The 25,832-nt window shown below is 38.0% G+C and overlaps 1 protein-coding gene across 5 annotated transcripts in view; it reads right to left on the reverse strand.

Annotated features, from left to right (window-relative positions):
* The window catches only part of NPAS3 (neuronal PAS domain protein 3), a gene marked incomplete at both ends in the record, with an annotated part of 788,541 nt that overhangs the window by 149,620 nt on the left and 613,089 nt on the right, over positions 1-25,832 (reverse strand). The window lies entirely within an intron of this gene.

The following is a 25,832-nucleotide window of genomic DNA, read 5'->3' on the forward strand; positions in this document are numbered from 1 at the left end:
AAAAAACATTGCCAACAAGTAAAAAAAAAGACTACCGCTATAACATGAGCACAAAACATTTCTCAAAGTCTAGCCCTGGATTTGTTTGACATTTACTTTATTCTATAGAACTACAGATGGGACGCGGTGGCTCAGTGGGTTAGGACACTGAGCTTGTCGATCAGAAGGTCGGCAGTTTGGTGGGTCGAATCCCGAGTGCTGCGTAACAGAGTGAGCGTCTGTTACTCGTCCCAGCTTCTGCCAACCTAGCAGTTCGAAAGCATGTAAAAATGCCTTTGGCGTCTAGTCATGCCGGCCACATGCCCTGTTCACCGCCCTGAGTCCTTCGGGAGAAGGGCGGTATAAAAATTTAATAAACTATAAACTATAAACTAAACATGACCACGGAGTCGTCCTCGGGCAAGCGCTGGCTCTTCGGCTTTGAAACGGAGATGAGCACTGGCCCCTAGAGTTGGAAACGACTAGCACGCATGTGCAGGGGAACCTTTACCTTTACCTTTATAGAACTACAAATAGAAATTGATGGGGTTACCAGATCTGTCCTTAAATATAATAATAATAATAAGTTGGAAGGGACCTTGGAGGTCATCTAGTCCAACCCCCTGCTAAGGCAGGAAACTCTATACCATTTCAGACAAAGGGCTGTTCAGTCTCTTCTTAAAAACTTCCAGTGTTGGAGCATTCACCACTTCTGGAGGCAGGTTGTTCCACTGATTAATTGTTCTAACTGTCAGGAAATTTCTCCTTAGTTCTAGGTTGCTTCTCTCCTTGACTAGTTTCCATCCATTGCTTCTTGTCCTGCTCTCAGGTGCTCTGGAGAACAGCCTGGCTCCCTCTTCTTTGTGGCAGCCCCTGAGATATTGGAACACTGCTATCATGTCACCCCTCACCCTTCTCTTCATTAAACTACACACACCCAATTCCAGCAACCGTTCCCTATGTTTTAGCCTCCAGTCCCCCAATCATCTTTGTTGCTCTTCTCTGTACTCTTTCTAGAGTCTCGACATCTTTTTTACATCGTGGTGACCAAAACTGGATGCAGTATTCCAGGTGTGGCCTTACCAAGGCATTGTAAAGTGGTATTAGTACTTCACATGATCTTGATTCTATCCCTCTGTTAATGCAGCCTAGCACTGTGTTGGCTTTTTTGGCAGCTGCAGCACACTGCTGGCTCATATTGAAGTGATTGTCCACTAGGACTCCGAGTTCCCTCTCACAGTTACTACTATCGAGTAAGGTACCACCTATACTATACCTGTGCATTTGATTTTTCCTGCCTAAATGCAGAACCTTACTTTTTTCACAATTGAATTTCATTTTGTTAGATAGTGCCCAGTGTTCAAGTCTGTCCAGATCCTCCTGTATCTTAAGCCTATCTTCTGGAGTATTGGCTATTCCTGCCAGCTTGGTGTCGTCTGCAAATTTGATGAGTTCCCCATCTATCCCCTCATCCAAATCGTTGATGAAGATGTTGAAGAGCACTGGGCCCAGAACAGAGCCCTGGGGCACCCCACTACATACTTCCTTCCATGTACATGCAGTTCCATTGAGGACCACATGCTGAGTACGGCCTGTCAGCCAGCTACGAATCCATCTGGTGGTGATGTTATCTAACCCACATTTTTCTATCTTATCAAGTAGTAGGTTGTGATCTACTTTATCAAATGCCTTACTGAAATCCAAGTAAATTATATCTACAGCATTCCTCTGGTCCACTAGTTTTGTCACTTGGTCAAAGAATGCAATAAGGTTTGTCTGGCACGATCTATTTTTGACAAACCCAGGTTGGCTTTTAGTGATAACTTTGTTCGCATCAAGGTGTTTGCTGATTTGTTGTTTGATTATCTTTTCCAGAATCTTCCCAGGTATTGAGGTCAGGCTGATAGGTCTGTAGTTTCCTGGATCTATGTTTTCCCCTTTTTTGAAGATGGGAACTACATCAGCTCTCTTCCAGTCCTCTGGTAGTTCCCCAGTGCTCCAGGATCTTTGAAAAATATAGTTCAGTGGTTCTGAGATCACGTCTGCCAGTTCCTTGAGAACCTTGGGGTGTAATCCATCTGGTCCTGGTGATTTGAACTCATCTAGGCTGGAGAGGTGCTCACTTACCATTTTCTTGCCTATCTTAACTTGCGTTTCTATTCTGTTTTTTATGGCACTGGTTTTGGTAGGTTGGACTGTTTTTTCCCTTTGTGTAAAGACAGATGCAAAAAATGAGTTAAATAGTTCTGCTTTCTCCCTGTTGCTTGTCACCTTCTTGCCACTTTTCCCCACTAATGGACCAATCATTTCCTTAACTTTTTTCTTGTTTCTTATATGTTGAAAGAAGCTTTTTTGTTATTTTTGACTTTGGTCGCAAGCCTTAGTTCATTTTGAGCCTTAGCTTCCCTCACTTCATCTTTGCAGGCACGGGCTGTTTGCTGATATTCTGCCTTAGTTATGTGCCCCTCTTTCCACTTCTTATACTTGTCCTTTTTATCTTTCAGTTTATCAGAGAGTTCTTTATGCAGCCACGCTGGTTTCTTTTGAAAGCTGTTATTTTTCTTCTTTGTTGGTATTGTGCTAGACTGGGCCTTTATTATCTCACTTTTCAAAATTTCCCAAGCTTCTTGAGTTGTTTTCCCCTTTAGGATTCTCATCCATGGAATTCTTCCCAAGGTCTCTCTAAGTTTATTGAAATTAGCTCTTTTAAAGTCCAAGATTCTAGTTTGGCTGTGCTTCCATAATGTTGAATTCCAATATTGCATGATCACTTCCCCCCAAGGTTCCTGTGGCTTTGACACTTTCTATCATTTCATCTCTGTTAGTGAGAATTAAATCCAATATGGCTAATCCCCTAGTTCCCTTCTCTACTTTTTGGGAGAGAAAGTTGTCTGCTAGGTTTGTCAGGAATCTGTTAGATCTTCCACTTGGTGCAGAATTTGTCTCCCAGTTGGTATCAGGGTAATTAAAGTCCCCCATTACTATTGTATGAATAGTATATATAATATATATGAATGACCACTAGATGAAAGTGAATGTGATTTGATTTTTGCAGCCCAAATCTAATATTTTAAATAGTGGTTCTATATTCTGCCATGGAGACATCTCACCATCTAAAGCAATTGATCAGGGCTATAAGAGATGGCAAGACTGAAAATTTGTACAGTCACAAAAAGAACAATTCTACAAGAGTAGTCCCAATGTACCTACTTCTCATTATACACTAAAGTGATTGAAGGACAAAATAAATTATACAAAAAGATGTTTTCTATGAGAATGCATATGGCACCGGTCCTCAACTTTTCTGGCTCCACGGCCAAAAGCAGCAGGGAGAAGGGGATGGTTTCATGTGTGCACACGCTGCTTGCGCAAGTGGAGCTTCACGCGCTCACTTGCTTCTTGCATGGCCTGGTTGCCGATGGGGGTTGGGGACCCTCTGGCATATGGGTTTCCAGGTGTGTGCCTTAATCCTTGGCATGCCAACAGACATGTTCTTACTCCTGTACATCTTGAAATGATTAGTCAAACAGCAAGTTTTCACATGCTGTCTCTTCCTCTCACACAGAAACACACACAAAATCTTGACACCAGATCATCCATTACTGAAACAATATGGAAACATCCTCTTCTATCCAAAAGAGAATGGCTTCTGATCCATTATAGTATAAAGGTAGGAGAATGGCATACAAGAATGTGAAGGTTGATTTTACAATAAATAGGGCTTGCATTTGATATACATCAATTGCTGGGATCCTTTCATAATAGCTTCATTATCTTTGCTACAATAAAGCTTATTTATCTGACCTATGTGTCCTTGGAAGTCTATTTCTTGCCTTGCCAACCAAGAGAAATCTGACACAGTTCTGTTTAATAAATCTCCATCTGTCCATCCCATAAATGTTATGTAACTAACGTAAAGGACAAGTGGGAAATTAAATTCTTTTAGGGGTGCTGCTATTTCTAGATTAAATTAGGGCTACCATAGTCAGGATTAAGTAGTAATCTGAAATAAATATGACTGAGTTTAACAGGAAGGAATGTAAAGTTTTGTATCTGGATAGGAAAAATGAAAAGGGAGAGAACTGGCTTGGCTGCACTGCATGTGAAGAAGATCTGGGTGTCCTTGTTGAATTATAAGTTAAACATGAGCCAGGAGTGTATTGCAGCTGCTAAAAAAGCAAATGCTAATTTGAGAAGCATTAACTGGAACACAGAATCCATATCATAGGAAATGTGGACCCACATATAGGACAAGATCCAGGGAGATTCTCTACTAGGATTCTACCTGAGCAAATTATAGGATTGGGTAATTACAAATGGCCCTTCCAGTTCTGCAGTACACAGTTAGAATTTTCTGCGTCTTTTTTCGGTTGTGTAGTGGTAGTTTGGATTTTTGCAGCCTGGATATGGTAGCCCAACTTAAGAGGGACTTCATTTCTCATAAGATACTGAATTTTATAACTGGAGTTATCATGTCTTAAAGTAATTCAGTTTAATTACTGTATATGTTTACCTGATAGCTCACTATATTGATCTCCTGATTGGCTAGTGTCTCTTTCAACTTTTATTTATATGCATTATTTTTATTAATCAAGGAGTTCTCAAGCCTTGAAACTGAACAATAAGCAAAATAAATAATCAAATACTATGAATCACTATATTTGGGGTGCAGCCTAAAGAGTTGTTTGTATCTCTCTAGTGGGTGTCTGGATTTTTGCAGCCCATATACTACCTTGAGAAGTAATGTGTCAGAAAGAAGGAGAAACCTTATTTCATCCCTCCTCCATGTCTCTATAGCTGGCCATTGCAAACTGGAAGTTTGTGCTTAGTTCTAAATCCCCTGGGGAGTAGACAGCTGAGGAAGCTTCAATATGACCGTCTTTTTCTATAATTGCTAATTGCTGATTGCAGGAATATACACTCTGGAGCTGCTTGTTGTCATTCTTAAATGAAGGGGTGGTGATTTCAATTGCTGATCAACACCTTAAAAATATAATGAGCCAGAAGAGCAGAAATTTCATTTTATCTTTGATCACTTGTAACAGTGTTTCTCAATGTTCACAATTTTAAGATGTGTGGACTTCAACTCCCAGAACTCTCCAGTCACAATGCTACGGAGTTAAAAACAATACAAAGTCTAATTAACTTTTATTTCAGATAAAAGTTTTTACATTGTAAAAACTGTAGGCTATAGAAAGATGAAAAACTATATTGCTGGAAACTATGTTCATTTAATTGAGGTTTATAAAATACATGTAAATACTAAATCTTGCTTTTAAATCCTAGGAATATTAGTAATCTAGTTTATAAAAATCTCAAAATGTAATTTGTCAGGTGCAAGCAAACAGATCCACGTGAGTAAGGTTCAAACTATTGGTTTTATTCTGTCTATAATATATGAATCTCCACACAGATGACTTGCTTTTCCTTGGGAACAAGCAGATAAGGTCCAATGGAATGTGTGTAGGGGTGGGGTGGGGAGGGAGGTCAGCCCTAGATATCTTGTGGCTGTGCAACAACTCTGTTTGATTCCTCCACCTTGCCTGGCTGCAAGTTTCCCAAAATAGTAACTAGGCACATTTGTTCTTGATCAACAGCTGGAAATAATGGCAAATGTATTTGATATTCAACTTTCTCCCTACCCACCTACTGTAACCACCAACAGGACATAAGAAGGAGTCAGAGGGTTAATTTTCCTTTTGGATATTGATTTTAAAAACATTATAGAATAGAACCCAGTATCTCATGAGAAATAAAGTTTTCCTTATAGTGACAACAGACCTATCTCTTTACTCCCCCTTCTAACAGAATGGCCTCCATTCATTTCTGTGGTGAATACTAAAGTGGTGCTTTTCCTGTTTTCGAATAGGACCAAGATGAGCATACTCTCTAAGCCTTATACAGTCATAAACTGAATATGGCTGTCAGTTAAATTTCCTTGATGTGTTTTAAGGCTATGTTTAGATAGAAAACATGATATCCTTACATTGTATTATATTTTGTTATGAATACCACTCACTCACTCCAGCTTCTTGATGGGGACATGAAAGGAGCCCCCACAGGTGTCCCTTGGGCACCCTGGGCAATGGTGATATCACTGGCTAAGCCTTTCAATCCAGAATTGCCTTATGAATTGGACGGGATGAATATAACAACTTAAATGTAACACTAAATCTAATTTCCATATCTCCACAAATTTGAGTGAACACATGAATCATATCAACTGCTTTAGTATGTTTTCAGAATGTTTGCATTACCTACATTTCTCCACTATGGTGATAGAAATGAGTGCGAAACTGTGGGGAAAATATCTAGAAAGGTAGCTTTATGTATTGAGAATCTGACTTCACGCACCCAAATTTTGCCCCTTAAAAATCAAATAAATAGCCCAGAATGTGGAACAAGACATTTCTATGAAGGAATTCACAGGCAGGAAAAGGAAGTTCTTAGCTTTTCCACACTAGCTGAATCCCTTTGAGAAGTCTTCACCCAAGGCCATTTGTCACTCACCAGGCTTACTGAACAAGCCTAACTAGAAATGGAGAGAAAAATAGCAGGTGGGAGTATATGCTAATGATTCCCTAAGTGCCAATTCTCTCCTACAGAGGTCAAGAACCCCATGTTCATCTTTAATGTGTAGTTCCACTCTCAAAACCGAAATGCTAAAAGTTCTTTGCAAGTGAAAGTGTTTTCCTATTCAGTTCAGTAGTACAACTAGAATGTTTGAAGAACCATCTGTCCATTTTTATAACTTGATCTACAACCCCAGTTAAGATAAAGCTTTTGAATTTAAGCCAATTTGACATAATTGGCTTCAATGGGATTGGGGGAAAAAAAAACCAACTGGATTGTGAACTGAGCTATCAAGCAGTCAATTGAATTCTGTCATATCAAGTGTAATTTATTGGGATTTAATTTTCAATGAGCGTATTATATTTGTAATTGTTTAAGTATTAATTTGAAATTGTTGGATTACAACTGTGCCAAAACCATCACATTTTTGATGCTGTTATATTTTTATTCCATACTTTTGAGCATATGCTGTATGGCTCAATATGAGATTTCAGCTGATATTCAAAGAACATGCTCATATTTCCACTGGCAAAAGCTACATTTTGATCAGTACATTATAAATTATGCAAATATTACCTACATGTGAGTAATTTTAATAAGATTGTGCAAGCAAGCCCACAATGGCACACTAAACAAGTAAGAATGACACTAGATTCCCATTGCTATCTCTTTCACCTTCTACTTTCTATAAAGCATTTGCATATAGCAGAAAATACATAATAAAGATCAAGTATTTCCAGTGAAAATTAAATAAACCTTTGTCAAACTTGACAGAACCAATCACATACAAGAAACATGACAAGACAAGCAATCTTCAGGTTAAAAAAAATATTCCCTCCAATTTGCATGTTTTCAAAAATCTTCATACATTATTTAAAAACCATGGAGCGAAGCTACAAAATCCTAAAGATTTTTTTTTTAAAAATAAAACAAGTAAACAATTAACTTGGAAGGACAAAAAGGGTAGAAATTCTCCCAGCACATTCACTTCTGCCTGATTTTTATTGAGCTCACAAAGCCCTCTTAGATCATCTTAATCCACTGTGGCAAAGTGGCTGAATATGTGATTCAGATTGTCTCAGAAAATTCGGTGCTTCCAATCAGCTTTCTGACACTGCTCCTCTCTTCAACCTTCAGAACCAGTGACAGCCAAGACCAAAAAGCCAACACACAAAGGAGATCTAAAATGGCAACCTCCCTTGCTGCTTAACCCTCAGTACAAAGATTCTTTTTGACACATCCAAATAACTTCCAAGCCCAATATTTTAGTGAGGCTGTTAACTTTAGTCAGTCTCTTGCACTCTTCTTGTCAGATATCAGGACCAGGGTGCTGGGCGTTTTATAGCAAAGAAGAGATGCCTCACAATTATTTTCACCCAGACGTGCATAAATATTTAAAATGACAACTTGGCTTGATTTACTACACAACTTTATAGCAGATAATACCATCACTGCTTATGAATAATATCATGGGGTGCTGCTACGGACTGACAAGACTAATGTGACCACTAAATCAGGAACTCAAATTACAAAGAAAATAGTCCTCAGTCATGAGGGCTGCACTGAAAAGTAAGAACTAAGATCAGAACATTAAAAACACTGATTGAGCTAAAGATAATAAAATGGAAGGAAGATTATTGCAAGTGGAAAGGACAAGGTTTATAGTCAACAGCCACTTCTCTGATTTATGAGCTCTTTTTGTTGTTTAAGGGTCTTCAGCAAAGTTGCCCCTACTTGCATCTTTGGATCCTACCAAATTTGGCAACCACAGCCTCAATATTCCAATGATGCATCAGTAAGAAATCCCTTCTGCTACATAATCTTTGCATCTGCACTCTGGCCATTTCTGAAGGCCACTGAACAGCAAGAATTGTGGATGCTGTTAAAACACACACATACACACAATTATGACCCTTCTGTATTTGACCTAATCATTTGGAGGTAAAGGTAAGGGGGGGGAGCCTCAAATGCCTAAATTTCTGCACAGCTGTACTCAAGAGGATCTGAAAATAAGGAGCCAGATCGAGATTTTTTCAATCTCGTACCTGGGACTTAAAAGGAATGATGTATAAACAATCACAAATTGCAAAAGTAACGATTAGTGCCATAAGAAAGATTAAACATTCTTTTGCCATTGTTCTCTCTCTGTTCTGATCCCTGAGCTGCATTCTTCTGTCTCCTTATTGAAATCAGTTATCTATTGCCGCTCTCTGAATCTGAATAACGGCTTGCTGCTAGAACATGCCTGGCTTAAAACAATCAATAAACTCTCATTTTCTTTTAACAGTTTAATATTAATCTGGGGGATGGTGGGGAATGGTAAATGTGCCATTACTATTGCTCTGACCTCCATTCTGATGCTGGGGCTCTAAGCAAAAGGATGATGTGGAAGAAAATGAAGACAGGACACAGCAGGAGATCTGAGATGATCTGTTAATGAAACTTCGGTGCTGCCCTCTGTTTTGATGAGTTCCCATGGTGATCAAATAGAATTATAAATAGGCTTTTGTAGTTGTGGTCAATTTTCTATCTATCGACATGATAAAACAAGACATGACACAATCATACACCATAAATCTCTTACTCTTCCCTGCTGCTGGGAATCAATGAATTATTGAACACAAATCCTTAAAAAGAGAGGGGGAGGGGAGAGAGGGAGATATTTACTTGGAATAAAAAACTTTCTGCAAAGGAAGAGGAGCAAAGGATACAGCTGAATAGAGAAAAGTAGTGAGTATTTAGAGGCAATGTCTTCTTCCATTTGATTTATTTGAATAAAGTCTCAAACTATAAGTAAACGCAATAGCAATGTTTTAATATTTCAACAGCAGGGGGGAACTACAATATGTACTTTTGAATCAAAAGGGATGGTTGTTTATATTAGCCAAAATGTATAGCTACTAGATGCTTGCAATCATGGCATATTACATTAATCTGAATGCCAACTTTTCCAATGAGTACACAAATATATAACAAAAGCAAGCCAGCCAAAGGAAAGGTGCCTGGATAGTATTCACCTGAAACTATCACAATGAGGCAGAAGAAACAGAGCAGGCAAACAACAATGCTGGGGTTTTCTAGCTAGTAAGGAGCTGCATGCTTACATGGCACTGAGATGACCTCTGCTCCATGAAGAACCAAACAATTATGCAAATGGTGGGACTCATTAATATCCACCCATGCAGGAGAGGCACTGATCAAACAATTAGTGCTGCTTCATTGCTGGCTGTATGGAGACTTTTAAATAGTAATGGGCAAAATGTCTTAAATCTGAACTACTTCCAATTTGAAATGGCCCATTTTAAACTCGAAACAATTGTCCCGAGCTTAAACAGGCATGCTTTTCCTGAAATGGATGGCTTCAATGGTTTTGGAGGGTTTTTCAAGCTCAAAACATAGGAAAAACCCCCAGAAAGAGTCTGTTTCAAATGCAAAACAGCTCTTTCAAAGTCAGAACAATGGTCTCAAACTCAACATTCTCAGGATCTTAAATCTGAAATGATTTGAATTCAAAATGTTTTACACATTCCTACCTTTAAATATAGATACTGGAGCTGAGCTTTTTTCATCAAAGGACACCAAGGATTCGTTAATACCAAGACTAGTTTTAATGTGGGTTACTGTTATACTGTGTTTTGTTTTTTGTTTTTGCCAAACACAATTCTTGTGGATGACCTTTACTCCCGAAAAGACATCTGAATTGTGCTGAAACATCAACCCTTCTTTTTTTTAGTAGAATTTAGCAAGCTTGATATCATATAGTTTATTTCTCTAAAAAGCATTTATATTATGCTCTCCAGCACCTTTGTTTCCCTTGACTGCTGCTTTACTATATACTAATAGATCCTCTTCCAGCAGCTTTTCCTGCTGCCTTTTTCTTGGATTAGTTAGATGAGTGGTCCCACCCAAAGATCAGAGTCTGAATAGGCTGTGAACAACCAATCTAATGGGGCTGTATAAAGACAAGTGAATGGGGAAAAAATCAAAACAGCATTTTAAAATGAGTTTCAGCAGTACTATAGTTGATTGAATTGTCTTGATATTAACAAGGATAGTACCGCAAGTAGAAAAAAGTCTTACTTTCTAAGAGGAAAAATGCAGCTGAATGAGTTTATCAAAGTGGCAAGGTTCTTACATATTAGAATGCTTTAAACACTTTGGATTTCAGGCCCAAAGTTGGAGATTGTTTTTACTGGGACATTAGTTGTTTGTGGACTAAATATGCTTTAAGACATAGTTATTAAAACCTGAAGTCTCTGAGGAGCAATTATCCAATGCCCTGTAACCCTGTACTCGCCTTCTTTGCATTGATTACTCAAGGACTTTACTGGTACATTTTCTACCTAGTCCTGCTTCAGTACATTAATGATCATCATAACTAGGAAACTCCTTGAGATGCAGATTCACGTATCTATTTTAGCATCTGAGTATATGAACTGGAGTTTTACATATACAGTTTATAATTAAAATACATTTATCATAGTAAGAAAATCTGCCACACATGGTTTGATTCCACTAAAATGGATTGGATATGAGCTGAGCTAAAGGCCATTGCTGTTTTGCAGAGGGGAAATAATCAAGTCACAATTGTGGTAATATGCTATAGTCTGTCAAAACTTGAATAAAAGCTTTATCTAAAATAATTAGTTATCATATCGACCTTTTTTTGATAGAATGATCAGTTCAGTTGACTATGGGAATGCAGTGGACATAGCATACCCTGGCTTCAGAGGAACATTTAACAAAATCTCCTATAATAAAAAAAGGCAAAATGTGGGGTGACTTTGCATTACATAGATACAGAGTTGATTAAACATTCATACCCAATGAATGTATATTGATGTCAAGGAAGGAAGTGCTGAATGAGTTACCTTCTAGTCCTGTGCTGTTGAAAATATTGATAAATGACTTACAGTTAGAAGCTAACAATGTGATGCAACTGCAAAAAACAACAAACCAATCACTAAATGCAATCTTAGGCTGCATCAGTAGAACTGTAGTGTTAGATTGATTGAAGTATTTGTTCCTTTGTATTCTTGTTGATTGGATTGCACCTAGAATATGCATCCACTTCTTGAGATTTTATTTAATGAAGGACATTGTCAAGTTGGAGTATGGCCAAAAGAGAGTAAAGATGATGATGATAGGGAGGTCTGCAATGCGGAAGAGTTGGAGGTATCAGGTATATTTAGTTTGCAAAAGAGAAAACTATGGGGAGGCATAGTATCTGTCTTTAAGTATTGTATGGTCTGGTAGCTGTCCTTAAGATTAGAAGGACTGCCATCTAGAAGACAAATAATTTTTCAGTTAGTGAAGACATTCCCCAGAGATTGTGAAGAACACAGAAAGATCACTTTAGACTATTTCTCTTTTAAAGTTTTTTAAATCCAATTACTTTGTTAATAATAAGAAAAGCCAACTAAAAATTACTTTAATACTTGCCTACTATTAGGGAAATATTGGAATTCTCCCCCAAAGACTGGAAAGATAAGTTCTTCTCTCCTTTCCCCTCTTCTTTCTGTCACTAATTTACAACTGACTTCATTTTTAAGATGCTATCTTTAATTTTCTGTCCCAAATTTTAAAGAAAGTTGTCTACAATAAAAAACTTTAGGGGGACATAAAAGCCGCTATAATCCAAGCTGCTTTACACTTCTAATGTCCAGAAATATAACTAACACAATGATGAAGAAGAATGTTTAAGTACTTCTAAATAAGTAAATGTTTTAATTTTATGAATAAAAATCATAATTCAATCCAGTCTTTTAACTTCAGGAATGAACCATTTTACTCTTAAGTAATCTCCCATTCAGTTTTCAAAACCTTAGATTCTTACATTATTTTCCACAGACTTTAAATTTTGACCACCTAACGCGGTGGCTCAGTGGGTTAGGACGCTGAGCTTGTCGATCGGAAGGTCGGCAGTTTGGCGGGTCGAATCCCAAGTGCCGCGTAGCAGAGTGAGCGCCTGTTACTCGTCCCAGCTTCTGCCAACCTAGCAGTTCGAAAGCACGTAAAAATGTAAGTAGAAAAATAGGGACCACTCCGGTGGGAAGGTAACAGCGTTCCATGCACCTTTGGCGTCTAGTCATGCCAGCCACATGACCACGGAGACATCCTCGGACAAGCGCTGGCTCTTCGGCTTTGAAACGGAGATGAGCACCGGTCCCTAGAGTCGGAAACGACTAGCACGCATGTGCGGGGGAACCTTTACCTTTACCTTTAATGCAAAACTGGCAAAGACTTTATTCAAAGCAACATTTCCTAAGAAGATGTATAAGTACTCCTCAACTTACGACTGTTTGAAATTATAAGAGTGAAGAAGGAAGGAACTTAGGACCAGTGCTTGAAGTTACAGCTGTTGCAGCACACCCATAGTCACATGATTGCAATCTGGGCTCTGGGTTCTTTATAAGTAATAAACAAAATGCAAAAGACCACGAGAACAATCTCACCTCAGTCTAATCAGTCTAATCCTGCTTCACCCATGCTTAGTCCACAGGACTAATCAGTGGTATTAGGACTTCAAGAACCAACAATTAATAATGTCTCTGATCGATGGCTCCTAGATATATTAGCACAGCAACTACTAGAACTGCTAGGTAGCTTGGCTCACATATCTGAAGGATTTCTTGTTGATATACGATTACAGTATAGCATTATGCTTCTTCCTATTAAAAAAAACTGATGGCTGTTTCTAAACTCAATTCTTTATTAATAACTTATTAAATAGTATTAATTTCATATGACACTAAGTAATATGAATTAAGATTTAACTTTCAAGGCTACCATTTTTTACATTTAACTTTTATGAATTTGTGAAGCATTAACTTTTGAATGTTACTAATGCACTGAAAAATAACAGTAAAAGCCACTGTACTCCAACTAATGATTTAGGATAGTTATATTACTGGAAAAATATCTGTGTTCATGGCTGTCAGAAAAAATCCTGACAGAATCCATACACTTGCCATATCCATTACGAGTGTAAAGAATTGCTTTGAAATGCATGATCCAACCGTTATGCACACTCTAGTTCTTCATACGATTCTTGAATAGTATCAGTGGAGCACTGAGATAGCAGTGACAGAACAGCTCCCCTCTTACAAACTCTTTGTTATAAGTTGGAACTGGGACTTTAGATACTTGTGGCTCTGATAGCACAAATAATTCTCAAGTCACAACATACAAACTGTCAACTGAATCAAACTACTGATTATTTTTCTACAGACTGTCTGAAGGAAGAAGTACTGCCTTAAATTTAACTGGCTTTAGCTAATAGCAATAAGCTTGGAAATAGTGCAACAGGGTGCATGCAATTACAACTAAAAAACAAAAAAGATTTCCACACAGTGTTACTTTAATAAGCAAAATCAGTACAATGAATATTTCAGAATAAGTTCATACCTTATAAATGAGCATATTTCTTCTTTTACCATCTTTTATATGGACTACTATATCTTGATCAAAAGTGGTTGAAGACTACTACTAATTCAAAAGTCAGCAACATATTTGAAAGCATAGAGTAGATGCATCCTATCTTCCATTTTAAAATTTAAAAATGGCCAGCATCTTGAAAGATTGTTCAGTGTCTTAAAATTTGGGTTTTATCTGCCCGAGTCTTGTGAAATTTCTTCATTTCCCAAGATTCTGGGCAATAAAAGAAAAACAATCAAACAAACAAAATGTTAATGGTCCCCATACTCCAAAGTTTAAAGAGTTACTAAAAGGCACTGGCCATCTCAAAGAAAAGACTATCCACCATTTTCTTTGAATCATGACAACATGTTGGAAAAGAAAACTACTGGATTCTAATGCAGATGAACTCTAGAGAGCCATTGGCTAGAATGGCCAATAATATTCTACTTGTATGATACAGTTGCTGGCTCTAACATGGTAGCTTGGGTCAAATAATCCATAACTCAAACATAAAATAAATGTTGAGTTCTTGCCTGCTTGCTTTGAAACCATAGTAGAAATGCAAGACTATAGAAAGAATGATTAATTCAATTTGACATTTCAGCCAAAATGTTTTTCAGTACAAATTATTATAGTCTGTAATAATACAGAACAACAATAACTTTGGTTAAAAAAAGGAAAAAAAGAAAACACTCACAAACAGTAGTGTTTTTCTATTTGCTGCAAGGTACCATTAGTTGCTTACTCTCAGTCCAAAAGCAGCTAAAGCAGAATTTTCTCTTTAATAGGAAGCCACAACAGATTTTTTGCAGTTGCTTCTTCTCTAGTGGATGAATGAGACTATACTGGCCCCACTTTGCTCTGATGTTCCTGGATGCCCCTGACCAATGGAAGAAGCCCAAGCATGTTTCTCTTCTACTCTGAAGTCCCACCAATATTTCCAAAATGTATCATTCATATTTGAAAATGTATACGATATATGCAAAAATAGTACAAAATTGAATAATGCTGTTCAATTCTGACCAGCTCAAGGTTGACTCAGTCTTCCATTCTTCCAAGATTGGTAAAATGAGGACCCAAATTGTTGGGGGCAATATGCTGACTCTGTAAAATGCTTACAGAGGGCTGTAAAGCAGTGTTGTGATTCAGGGTCAGCCTGTGGGTTCGGCAGTTGGGTCGGACGACTCAGAGGAGGAGGAGGAGGGTGTTGAAGACCTTGCTGAGGGGGTTGAAGATCTTGCTGATGAGAGCCCTCAGCCAGGCCCCTCCCACTTGGTCACCACGGAGACCCAGCTGTGTGAGCCTGACAGCGTGGATGAATATGACCCACAGCTGGCCCTGTTCAAGGACGCCCGACGCAGGAGGCAGTCAATTAGGAGTAAAAAGAGGAAGGCAATGGGGCTTCTCGGAAGGAGGCAGAGAGAAGCCACGCCCTGAACTCTATATAAGGGGAATGTGTGGGGAGGGCTGGTTTGCTGAAGGCAACCGCTTGGATAGTTCATGTTTCTTAAAGCTCCTGTTTCTTGGTTCACGTCTTGTTTGTTTTTGTAGCTATAAATTTGGCAGGCGTAATTCCAGCCTCTTGCCGTTTGTAAAGGGGTTGTCCCTGCCTTTTCTGCAGGGCCGGTAGCAGGCTGGTACAGAACAAGCATTGTGAAGTGGTATATAAGTCTAAGTGCTATTGCTATCTATTCAAAGGAGAGAAACCAAGAAACCCAAAGTTGGAGGTGGTGGTTTCTAGTTAGCTAGTCAGTGCTAAAAAAATAGAAGGCTATTTAAATAGCATTAGGTAATTAAAAGCTGTAGATCCTGGACCAGATGTTGAATGTTAGTCTGATAGGTATTTTGCTACTATTGATACTGTTAATAGCTTTTTTATTACTACAATTAAGGAAAACAGACACAGTTTTAATCAAAAATGCATTGTCAATGGTCTCATCATCTGCAATCTTGGTTTTGAGAGATGTAGCCAATATTTTGTATACATTTTAATGGCACCAAAGCTCTAGTTTGTTTGCTAATGTGTGCTAAAATGGCAACCATTCATGAGTGTGAATGCTAAAAAGAAAATTAACAAACAGAAAAATAAAGTCATTAGTTTTATGAACCTACAAATAAATTAAACCTTGCCTAAGATGTATTGATTTTCTGTGGCCTTGACTATAGAGCAATGTCAAGCATGCCTGACAATCCATTAGATTCAGCATGCAAATCTACTTACAATTATTTGTTATTTGTATTCGGAAAGAAATACGAATATCAGATCTGATTCAGATTTAGACTTACTAGAGTTTTCATGGAACTCCTTGATATTACATCAGATTTTTTTTGGGAAATGAGTTGTGTTTTGTGTAAAATAGTTTGAAATGATTACATTTGCACACCCAAAAATGTTTCACTCTTGCTATGTTGTCCAACTATTAATCAAAGAATATTGCCATAACACTATATGAGTCTGGTATATGTCTATGGAGATTCTCAGTCATCCAGATTATAGTTGTTTCAAAGATGCTTTTTTCACGAAAGAATGCAAATGACCAGCTGTCTGCAAGGAGTACAAATCCTTCCATTCTGCACCACCCAGTGAGAGCTGAAGAAGCTTCTTGGATAAGAAGTGAAACGTCTTCAAAGAAAAAAACAAGAAAGTCCAGTTGCCTCATGAAAAAGCATCTTTGGGACAACTATGAGTCTGGTAAGATATCTTACAATAAAAATAATACCCTGCAACAAACCAGAACATTATAATAGAGGAACTATGTACCATAATACAAGTAAACACCATAAATAACTATGATTACTCTCTAGAGCCGTTGAAAAGGATATGCAAAAGCTTTCTACTTCAGTCCAGAGATATCTGAATAAGTGTAGCTAGGTTTTCAAATCCAGATTTCTGAATATCTTTCTGTTTGAGGAGTTGGGAGTTCCTTCTGATTCAGACTACACTTATAGATCTGTATCAAATATGGAACTGAATATGTAGTATTTACCACCAGTGAAACTAGCTCCCGAGCTTGAATTTTAGAGATGTGTATCTGTATATTTCATAAAGAGGCCACATTTTAGCACCATTTCTAGAAGACGTACATTATTATTTTACACCACAACAGTTTCTATAAAAGAGATGTTTATATCAACAAAACTCCCATATGTATTTTAATATTATACCTTTTTAATAGTCTTACCTCACACTGAGAGATGGATGGTGTATAAGTTTGATAAATAAATAAAAAAATAATAGTCCATTCATGACCCTTGAAATACCAAAAAATGTGAAACTGTACCTAAGGATGCTACATGAGCTTAAGTGCAACACAATATTATTTATAAGATATTCTTACACACTGTAGGCAGGTTTTTTATTATATTATGCATCTGGCCCTTAAGCAAAGGGGCATTGGTTCCTAACGTCAAGTTACTAGTTTGGCAGATATGGTGAGATTTGAATCAGGGACATTATTAAGGCTTTCTGGGGCTTACAAGGCTATCCTAGTGGAATACATTTTGATAAATGTCTATGTACTCAGAAAATCAAGATAGGTTCTCCAAGTGTCTATGCCTTTAAGAGGATGTGGTGCCCTGATGCTTCAAAAAGAAGCCTGTGGGATACTTTGGTTGTCTTGCAAACCATCCCTCCAACTGGTCAGCGGTGGGCTAATGTTTACCAACTTAACATTAATTTACTTATTCAGTGAAGAGTCAAATGAGGCTAATTTATGTGAAAATGTCTTTGCGAACATGAAGCTATCTGGGCCTTCCCTCCTAGTATCTCCAGCCAGCAAAGAATAAACAGATGGAAATTATAAGAGTTACTGTATTTTTTGGACCATAAGACGCACCTGACCATAAGACGCACCCAGTTTTTAGAGCAGGAAAACAAGAAAAAAAATATTCTGAACTAAATAGTACCGGTATACTAAAACAAGGCTTTTCAACCTTTTCATCCATTGTACCACTTTTAGGACAAGGCAATGTCCGAGTACCACCAGTCACCCAGCAAGGTGTCAAAAACTTGACCCCCCCCAAAAAAAGGAAAAAAAAAGATAAAGTACAGGTAGTCCTCAACTTACAATGATTCACTTAGTGACTGTTCAAAGTTACGACAGCACTGAAAAAAGTGACTTATGACCATTTTTCATACTTATGACCGTTGCAGCATTCCCAAGGTCATGTGATTTACATTCAGATGCTTGGCAATCGATTCATATTTATGATGGTCACATTGTTCCAGGGTCATGTGATCGCCTTTTGCAACCTTCTGACAAGCAAAGTTAGTGGGGAAACCAGATTCACTTAACAATCATGGTACTAATTTAATTTCTCTCTCTCCTTCTCTTTCTCTCCCTCTCTCTCTTTCTTTCTCTCTCCTCTCTCTCCCTCTTTCTCTCTCTCTCCCTTTCTCTCCCTCTTTCTCTCCCTATTTTGCTCTTTCTCTCTCTTTCTCTCTTTCTCTCTCACTCTATTTTCCTCCCTTTCTTTCTCCTTCTCTCTCTCCCTTTCTATTTTTCTCTTTCCCTCTATTTCTCCCTCTTTCTCTCTCTCCCTCTATTTCCCTCCCTTTCTTTTTCTTTCTCCTTCTCTCTCTCCCTCTTTCTCTCCCTCCCTATTTCTTTCTCCTTCTCTCTCTCCCTCTCTTTATCTCCCTCTCTGCCTCTTTCTCTCTCTCTATTTCTCTCCCTCCCTCTCTCTCCCATTGTCCCTTCCTTCTTTCCTTCCTTCCTTCCCTCCCTCTTTGTCCTTCCCTCTCCGTGTTAGAGCAGTACTCACGGAGGCGGCCCTGTGGCCCGGCTTTCTCTTGCAGAAAGCAAGCTGAAACGGAGCGAGGGAGATTGCCAGGAACGTGAATCAGCCGATCTCGCGCTCCTGCAATCTCCCTTGCTCCGTTTCAGCCTGCTTTCTCTTGTAGCAAGGGAAGCTGAAACCGAGCAAGGGAGATTGCAGGAGCACGAGATCGGCATTTCTCAGCACGTGCCCATTCGTGCTCCTGGCAATCTCCCTTGCTTTCCACTTGCGGAGGTTGGGACTGGCCACACGGATCACCTTTGGACCATAAGACGCACCCTCATTCCCCCCCCACTTTTTTGGGGGGGAAAGTGCATCTTATCGTCTGAAAAATACGGTATAGCCTCAAAACATTTCAAGGGCACAAGTTGCAAACACTGATTTTGGATTTCATATTGGGGAAAAGAAGACCTTCCAGGACAGAATAACTGAAACTACAGAATAAGAAAGATTGATTGAACTATATATAGCCCTCTTGTATTTTATATCCTCAGATGAATTACAAATTACAGATGAAAGTGCCTCTAAAAGGGATCAGGTAGTCTTTGACTTATGACCACAACTCCCAAATTTCGATTGCTAAGCAAGACAGTTAAGTGAGTTTTGCCTCACTATGCAACCTTTCTTGTGACAGTTGTTAAGTTAATCACTGCAGTTGTTAATTTAGTAACATAGTTGTTAAGTGAATCTGGCTTCTCCATTGACTTTGCTTGTCAGGAGGTTGTAAAGGGTAATCGCATGACCTTGGATCCCTGCAACCATCACAAATATGACCCAGTTGCCAAATGTCTGAATTTTGATCACATGACCATGGGGATGCTGCAATGGTCATTAAGCATGAGAAATGGTCATAAGTCATTGCTTTAGTGTTGTAACTTTGAACAGTAACTAAATGAAGTTGTAAGTTGACAACTACTTGTATTCTGTTGGCAACACCTACATAGAAACAGATCTACTCTTGACAAAACAATCTAGTATGTTTTTACTTTGGGTTTTTTTTAATCAGCAGAACATTGCTATATGTAGACATCAAGTCATATTGGAAGAAAATTGGTATCTTTTCAGTAATACAGTATAACTGTTTTCTTATCATATCACCAGAAAAGAGAACTTCAGCTGTATCAGGCATGCTATTGGATATAGTTTAGGAAGAAAAAAAAAACTGGAGTAGGAAATTCTTGACATCTTTGTCTCTTTCTCCCTCAACTGAAAGGAGTTTGTAAATCACTCAGCTCCTTTTCAGTCATAACACCTTGTTTAGAATGTCTGAAAATGTCATAATAATTTGGCAACAAAGAGGTAAAGAACCAGAAGTTCTGGCTTCTAATTTTAAAGATTAATCTTTTCGATAATACCAAACTCTAACTGCGGTCTTGCCATGCCAAACAAATTCACAATATAAAACATTTGCATGGGTTGGAACTACAATGACAATATACAGACAAAGTTTCTGGAGGTATGTTATTATAATAAAGGAATCACCGGAAGGCAGATTTTTGAAAGAGATATTGCTAATGGACACCATGCCAGAGTTGCTCAAGTAATACAGCTGCAGAATTCCAACTTGTGTTCAGAAGATACAGATCGATGCTCCTGCAAGCAGAGTCTGTCTAAATCTCCATTTCATTCATTCATTTGCACTCTGAGCTGGTTAACTCTTTAATGTGAGAGAAACTGTCAGTGGAAAGGCCACTGGGGCACACATCTTTCCCTGCAATATCCGACCTGTCAATATTTCTTGGAACATTCCGTTTAGACCGAAAGAGCTAATGGCAAAGGAGAAACCAATGGAGTGTGGAAGAAATGGCAGTTTTATAAAAGTTTATGATAAACGTTAGAAGATTCATTCTTATGCTGCCAATTCAGTCTGTGCAAACCAGTAAAGACATGAGATGATATAATTTCCAGACATCTCAGACAGCCTCAGTTATGCAATTTAAACAATTCAGGGATGCATGCAGAGCATTGCTTCTTTGGGGATTCTTTCCAGCTCCTTTACCAGCAGTGGCTGCAGGAGGTCTTTGTATTCCTCCTACTGAATGAAGCAACATTTTGCACTGATGTTGGTACATGTATATGTATCTACTGTTTCCCCAGGGATCAATAAGGTAGGATACCTGTGTGTCTTTGCTTTGTGTATGTGCTTGCTCTCCCAGCATGCTGCAACAGTATGCTTTTGGCTGTATGAGTGCTCTGAGAAGCACAGGTAACGCTGCAGATGCTCCAGTCTGGATCACATGATGAAGGGGGAAGAGTAGGAAACTTTAAAACAGAGCAGTTTTCACAGAAGTGTATTGTTGGGAGGTTTTCCTGGAATTTTTTTTTTCAGTAGCTCTCAGCGTATTTAGTTCCAATTTCAAACTCAATCCCTTCTATGGCTTCTCCTAGCATACCACATATGGTCCAGTTCTGTTATGTTATCCTGCTGATTGTCAAACAATCCCCAACCTCTTTGCATAATTCCTTTCCAACAATTCAGTAGAGAGGACTGTAAAGCACTATAAGTAGTATGTAAGGCTAAGTGCTTTACAGTCCTGTCTACTGTAAGCAGTTTACAGAGTCAGCATATTGCCCCCAACAATCTGGATCCTCATTTTACCAACCTCGGATGGAAGGCTGAGTTACCATGAGCTGGTGAGAATCGAACTGCTGGCAGTTAGCAGAATTAGCCTGCAATACTGCATTCTAACGATTGTGCCACCACAGCTAAAACTGGAGATACTGAAATATCAAGAGAAAACAATCTGTAATCTCAGACACATAATTTGTGATTACATTGCTTAGGATCTATGAGATAGGCAGAAGGACAAAATAGCTCCAGCTTCCTTTATTAAACTGTTTTACTCACACTACATCTTAGCTGAAGTAAATGAAGGGTTCAAGAACGACCGCATGGAATATGCCAGGCACTTCTGCAAATTATAAATAGGAGTTGAGACCGGGATAATTATTAAAACAAACCACTAAGACTTGTGGGCTTTAGCTGTTTTCTTTATATAAATATTGATTTTACTAATTTCCCTTGCCTTGCATTGAATAAAATAAAGGAACTCTCTCATCCCGCACTTCATAGAGCTGATTCCCTCCTTTGTTTAAGTCCAAGGCTGTAGATAATAGTAATGTTAAATTCTGAACATTTAGAACCATACCACTGGGTGCATGCACAGCAGTTCCTTGTTAATTAGTGGACAATCAGTACTTTCCGTATATTAGCTGAGGTAGCTTGGATCCACTGGAGAGGGAAGAGGAAGCATCACATAATTTTAATCCTCTAGTCAAATTGTTTGCAGATAAAATTTTGATAACACCTGTTTTCCCCCCACCCCTTTCTCTTGGCCAATACAATCCACTGAGAATGCCGATTTTTAGAATTTCCCTGCAGAATTGTCAAACATATGTATTGGTATTTCATTACTTGGATAATAGCCGATTTGCCAAGTTCATTTACTACTAGTTGCTCCTCAAATATCTCAGAGGAATAATTAAGAAATACTAAGAATGGAAACAGTAGTACGTTAGGAGGGGACTACAGCAATTGCTGAAATCCCACTCCTGATTAAACTGCTATCCAGAATTAAATATTCAACAACTGAAATTCTGTTTTCTTCCTTTGCTCTGTACAACTTATCTTCAAGGAGACAGAATAATTCCCTGTTTTGTGCAACTGAGACTGAAAAAAAACCAGAGTGCCATTCAAACCTATTTTAAATTGAAACATGCCTAAAAGAATGGTATTTAAGCTGAAAATTGACTGGCTAATGGATTAAGGGCTACTGTCTGCTTAAACTGGTTCAACCCACTGGTACTGGACCAAATAAAATTCATTGCTCCATTCTGGTTAGAGATTTAATGCTAGCCTTTAGTCAAACCGAATTCTTTACGTGGGCTTTCAGTATTGTGGAAAAAAAAGTATAGTACAGTAGCTTTCTGGAGGATGATGAAAAATTAAGATCAAGATAGGACTGTCTTACTAGGTGATGCTATACATACATTGGGTTAAAAATAAGTACTTTATTTAAATAGCAAAATAACTTAGATCCCACAGTTACTTGCTGTCCTATTTTATTTCAACTACATGCTTATATTAGATTACTCATGCCTCATTGGGTCATTTTTTCAAAGATATTCCCTTACATAAACAGAGAAAAAGAATAACCATGGGTGGCAAAAAAGCAGCGGGAGCAGGAGCAATTTCCAACTTTCTGGGTTTTCTTGTGGAAATCTCAGGGAGCATCAGAAACCCACCCACCCACCCTCCCTTCCTTCCATCTTTCAAAGATCTTGGAGCCAGAGGACTGCAAAAGAGCTAGTGTGGTCCCCATCTTTAAAAAAGGAGAGAGAAAAATAAAACAGATCCAGAAAACTACAGACCAATCAGCCTGACATCAATACCTGGGAAGATCCTGGAAAAGATAATCAAGCAGCAGATCTGCAGGCACCTAGAAACAAATAAAGTTATAACCAAAAACCGACATTGGTTTGTCAAAAACAGATCATGCCAAACAAATCTTATTTCTTTCTTTGGCAAAGTGACTAAATTATTGGACCAGCGAAATGCTGTGTAGTATACCTAGATTTCAGTAAGGCATTTGACAAAGTAGACCACAATCTACTTCTTAGTAAGTTAGAAAGATGTAAGATAAACAGCATCACCACCAGATGGATTCATAACTAGCTGACAAATCACACTCAACATGTAATCCTTAATGGAGCTACATCTACATGGAAGGAGGGAAATAGTGGGGTACCTTATGGTTCTGTTTTAGGTCCAGTACTCTTTAATATATTCATAAATGATTTAGACAAGGGAATAGAAGGAGAAATTTTCTTATAATAAGAACAACCAATCAGTGGAACAGGTTGCCTTCAGAAGTAGTGGGTACTTCAACACTGGAGGCTTTTAAGAAGAGACTAGATAGCCATTTGTCTAAAATGGTATAGGATCTCTGCTTGAGCAGGGGGTTGGATTAGAAGACCTCCAAGGTTATCATCCATCCTTCCTTCCTTCCTTCCTTCCTTCCTTCCTTCCTTCCTTCCTTCCTTCCTCCCTCCCTCCCTCCCTCCCTCCCTCCGTCCCTCATTTACTCCTTGTAGAGTTTCACCAACCCTGAGCTGGAAGAACTCCACTTTTGCTATAAGACTGTATTGAACTGTTGTTTGAGATCTGGGATTAAACTGCTATAAAACAAAGATATAGCATTTAAAAACAAGTCCCTGCATTCTTCTTTTCTTAAATGATTTTTGGTTTTTAATGTATTGTTATACACCCAAAGTCTTCAGGTAATGGTTTATGTTATGAATGTGAATGTTGAACTAATAAGTGGATAAATAAAACAAATATTTAGCACTGAATACATAGAAAAAGGATTTAACCAGTTTTAATATAGAGAAGAAAATAATGAACAACTAATGGACGAAGCACAACAAGGTGTTAACGAATTATTCATTGCAATAAATGCTCACTCAAAATCTCTTTATAAGAACAATTAAAGTACTGATAGTGGTCTTATGTTGTTTCCAATTGTCTGGAACAATTGATCCACAATTATCTCGTAGTCCCTGAAGTCGTACAATAGTAACTCACTCAGCCACAATACATTTTTTCCCAGTGTTTCAAACTGATCAACTGGCATACTGAATATCCACAGTGGGAGGCTATTTTGATGGATCTAGGGATTCAAAACTCATCATAATTGATTCCCTGATTTATATTCATACTTAGTTGTTTATAATTATTAAACTCTTGTGTGATCATTTACTCCCTAAGCTTTCAGGGAACTGGAAAGAACTTAATAGTTTGAGTTCTTTTATGCTTTGAAAGGATATATCTGTGGAATTATGAAAGATGAATCACTCCAAAAGTCTTTGTTGCCAATTAATTAGAACTGGGAGGATTTTGACTACTTTTTAAGTTCTCATGATTGACCCATTTCAATTCTAAGAATTCATTGTACTTGACTCCAGTACGTACAGAGTATCCATCAACACAGGGGAAAATCCTTTATAATGAGTCATTCTTTCAGCCAGTAAGCTTGCTCTGTTGCCATTTAATTTCAACAGAATTACTGAAGATAATTACTGAAGATGGTGAAGATATGTAGACAGAAGATACTGCCATAAAAATAAAATGAAAATAATACTGGTATAAAATAAAAATAATAGCAACAATATCCTTATTAACTTCTATTTCCATGCCAATGTAATCTTGCCTTAGATTAGCCTACTTCAATAAGAAAGATTATACATTATTTCATATACATGAAATGTATTTCCTTATAGGAAAGATGCATATTCCGAATCTATCAATATTTTTTCTGTTTAAGCAAAATGAACAGCAGCAAGTTATATGCAAGTTCAAAACTATTCAAATATCTTTTAAATATATTTTAGAGATTTTCAGGAACTCAGGTACAGAACATTAATTTGAACCATGCCCACTTACTTTAATGATTTATTCAATGGGCAAGTAAATGGGAGAGTGGCTGGGCTGGAAATCTTTAAATAAGTTTTGGTATATTTTAACTGATGATTTTTCACTGTCTTAAATAAAAGACCCCATCTATCTAACCATTTAGATTCATTATTTCAAAAATACTGAACCACAATTTGGGTCCAAAATATAACTGCACTCATTGCTCCAACCCTCAAATACCCTGTGTGAGCTTGTGAACTTCTATCACAAGTAAATATAAAAGCAACTTAGTATAAACATCCTACAATAACAAACAGTTGAATGAAAACTATAGTTAGCTAAATGACTTGTTTTTCTTCTCCCATTAGCTGCATTTTTAAAGGTGGTACGGATAATCCTCAATTAACAACCACAATTGAGACTGACTCCATCACTAAGCAACACTGTCATTGAGTGAGACATTATGTTACTATGATGGATTTATATCTTTATTTAAGCTGTTATCATTGAGCAAGACATCATGTGACCTTGACTTATGATTTTACTGCCAGCTTTTCCATTGACTCTGATTGTCAAAACTGGCTGCAAAGCATGCAACTGGCAATCACATGACTGTGGAATGTTGTAATGATCATAAACACTTGCAGACTGTGAAGTGCCTGTGTGCATG

The sequence above is a fragment of the Vipera berus genome (assembly GCF_964194415.1).
Source record: "Vipera berus genome assembly, chromosome: 1".
NCBI classification, from domain to species: Eukaryota; Metazoa; Chordata; class Lepidosauria; order Squamata; family Viperidae; genus Vipera; species Vipera berus.